Here is a 3443-nt window from a genome sequence, read left to right on the forward strand (position 1 = left end):
TCACTATGGGTTAACTTTCACTCTGCTGATAGCGCCCTTTGATACACAAACAGTTTTAATTTTAAGTCCAATTTATCTATTTTTTTCTGTTGTTGCTTGTGCATTTCCCTTTTGGTCATATCCAGGAAATTATTGCTAAATCCAATGTCATGAATAATTTAGTTTTGATACCAAAAAACAATGTATATTACAAACCATTCAAATAGTACCCCTCAAAAAAGATGTAAAATGAAAAGTAAAGTTTTTCCTCGCTTGTTTCATTCCTCAAAGGTTGAGTGTTTTAGGTACTCATTGATTAATGTTATACATAAACAAACACATTCAGTATGCATATTATATAATTTTTACACCAGAGATTATTAATGAGAACACTGTTTAAGAAGATGGGTGTTGGTAAAAATTACATACTATAAAATCAAAAATTATTCCAAAAAAGGAAGGAAAGAGTTCAAGCATAAAGATGCTAATATGAATAAATAAGAAGCTTCCTGATAAAAACCAGACTTAATAAAAAGGAAAAAGGTGACAGAAGGCCTACATAAGAAAAATAAATCAGGAGCTCCTGGGCTGGTGAACATGTAGAAATTGGGGAGAGTGGCAAGCTCAGAGAATGCAGAAACTCCCAACCCCTCCTCACATACCTCGCCCTGCACATTTCTTCCGTCAGTCCATTCCTGAGTTATACTCTTTCATACCAAACTGGTAATCTAAGGGTGCGCTGAGTAAAAATGCTGGGGAATGTGCGACATGCCTTGAAGTGCAGAAGGGAGATGCTACTGGATGACTGTGCTGTCTGTACATGTATCACAAGACTGCCCTGGCCTTTTGAAGTAAATAGATCTTGCCCCGAGCACCCGGCAGACTAAGCATCACATTTGGGTTGTATAGGTTTTCTTATCTTTTGAACATGCTTGTAAAACCAAGAGGGTATCACAATCTATCTCTGGGCGGGGGGCAGGGGAGGGCATGCTCAGCCCGAAATTTGAGTTCTCTGAGACTCAGTAATACACAGATTGGAATCATACAGGAAAAAATATTCTCCTGAGGAGAGGGCAATCACCACAAACTCAGTGCACCAAACACGCAGATAAAGGGCGCACAGCGATTTTGAAAATTCTGCATATTCCTAATAGCAGTCATCTACATAGTAACACTGATACATACTTTTTATTCAGACACCAAAGTTGATGGACTTAAACGTTGGCTTACTATTTATTAAGTTCTCTAAAGCTGTACAACTAGTTGTGTTTTGATTTGTGTTTTTAGTATGGGATCTCTTTATTTTCCCCAACATGATGTTTCTGCATTCATTCATTCTTAAAGACCACAAAATTTACTTTTTATAAATTAAAGTCTTAAATGTGAAACCCAGAAATGTAATCAGGCAGTAAAACATTCTCTGAATGTAGACTATGTTCTACCTTCCCTAGAGTAGAAAACGGACTTCTACATAAGAAAGCTAAAATAAGCCCTGGCTGGCGTAGCTCAGTGGATTGAGCGCGGGCTGCAAACCAAAGTGTCGCAGGTTCGATTCCCAGCCAGGGTACATACCTGGGTTGCAGGCCATAACCCCCAGCAAACGCACATTGATGTTTCTTTCTCTCTCTCTCTCTATCTCCCTCCCTTCCCTCTCTAAAATAAATAAATAAAATCTTAAAAAAAACAAAAAAGAAAGCTAAAATAACCACTCCACCGTGGCTGAACAGCAGCCATGGTTCTCTGCTACCCCATGGCCCTGGGTCTCAACAAGGGCCACCAAGCGACAAAGAACATGAGCAAGCCAAGGCACAGCCACCGCCCGTGTGTGTGGGACAAGATCCGAGAGGTGTGTGGCTTTGTCCCCTAAGAGCAGTGCTCCAAGGAACTGCTCAAGGTCTTTAAGGACAAGAGGGCCCTGAAATTCATCAAGAAAAGGGTGGGGACACACATCCATGCCAAGAGGAAGAAAGAGGAGCTGAGCAATGAATGTCCTTGCAGCCTCGAGGAAGGCAGCAGCCAAGAAGGACTGAGCCCCATCCCCTCTGTGTAATAAAACCTGTTTAGAAAAAAAAAAAGCTAAGATATGGTAATATGTTTAAATTAAAAGCTTATCAATATAAGAATGCAGCCAAAGAATAAACCAAGTCATATAATTACATTTTAATGAATTAAATCTAGGGTACTACTGAATTACAATTTATTAAATATATTGTTTCCTCTTAAATAAAACTGCTCAACAGTTAATCAGCAATGAATCATCTTGTAACTATGCAACCTTTTAAAGACATTCAACTTTTTAAAAATATGAATTATCAATTGTAACTGCTGCCAGCTAAAGAGCTTGGTTTTAATGGATTTTTTTTTCCTTTCATGTAATTATTTGATTGTGCTTTGCATTTTAAGGCAGTTTTCCCACATTTGGGTAAAATGTTTAGCAGGTCGTAAACTTAATAACCTAAGAAAAGGCTGAAATAAAATTCTCTTGAGTGGAGGAAAGAAATTGAAAAGTGGCAGAAATCTATCAGAATAGTGTAAGAAAGGCTAAACTCAATGAGTTGAGGCTTATAATAAAATGCTAAGGAAAATAAAAAGTCTTTTATTTGGAGCAAGAATAATGAAACTATTTCCATTGCTTGAAGTAGATAGTTCAATATAACAAGACAAAATGAACTCCCCAATTCTTTGTTTCTTTTTTTTTTTTTATTTATTTTTAGGGAGGGAAGGCAGGTTGAGAGAGAGAGAGAGAGAAACATCAATGTGCGGTTGCTGGGGGTTATGGCCTGCAACCCAGGAATGTACCCTGGCTGGGAATCGAACCTGGGACACTTTGGTTCCCAGCCCGCACTCAATCCACTGAGCTACGCCAGCCAGGGCTGTTTCTTTCTTTTCTATTAAGAAAAATAAACCCAAAACTTTGTTTTGGGAAAAAGTATGAGTGAAAGGGAAATGGGCTTAATTTAAATGAGGTGAGGCAATAGTGAAGAGAGTGACTGACAGCTTTAAATGAGGGCAGGTGGCCTGGCCTAAACCAATTACATCCCAGATGTCAACAGAACAAAAGCACTTTTAAGAGCATCTCAATGAAATGTAGTACTTGTGCATGACACAGAATCTGAAACCCACATTATATACAAACTTACTAAAGAAATGTTTCACACCAAAAAGACAAGATAGGAGAAAGAAATTATCTCAGAATTTTTTTTAAAAATGGTAATCCTGTAACAGGGTGCAGCCAAGAGGGGGCCCCAAATAGGGATTTGGAATGGGGTTCAGAACTCAAGGTGTTTAGGAAATATTAGGATGTCCTCACCCCTTCCCCCCCAGGTGTAGGTTGGGGGAAGGGACACATGGAGCAGGGCCATTGAGAGCTGTTTGGCATAGCAACAGCTTTGCAGCTAACCTCTGGGGTCACTTAACATATCTATAACCTTTAACTGGTTGCACAGATATGTTAAATAGCTATG

General features: G+C 38.9%; 1 pseudogene; it reads left to right on the forward strand.

Annotated features, from left to right (window-relative positions):
* The first annotated feature begins 1711 nt into the window (after positions 1 to 1711).
* Positions 1712 to 2009, forward strand: LOC123824490 (annotated as a pseudogene).
* Positions 2010 to 3443: the final 1434 nt, after the last annotated feature.

The sequence above is a fragment of the Phyllostomus hastatus genome, unplaced genomic scaffold, assembly GCF_019186645.2.
Source record: "Phyllostomus hastatus isolate PE091 unplaced genomic scaffold, TTU_PhHast_1.1 phas_contig_57, whole genome shotgun sequence".
NCBI classification, from domain to species: Eukaryota; Metazoa; Chordata; class Mammalia; order Chiroptera; family Phyllostomidae; genus Phyllostomus; species Phyllostomus hastatus.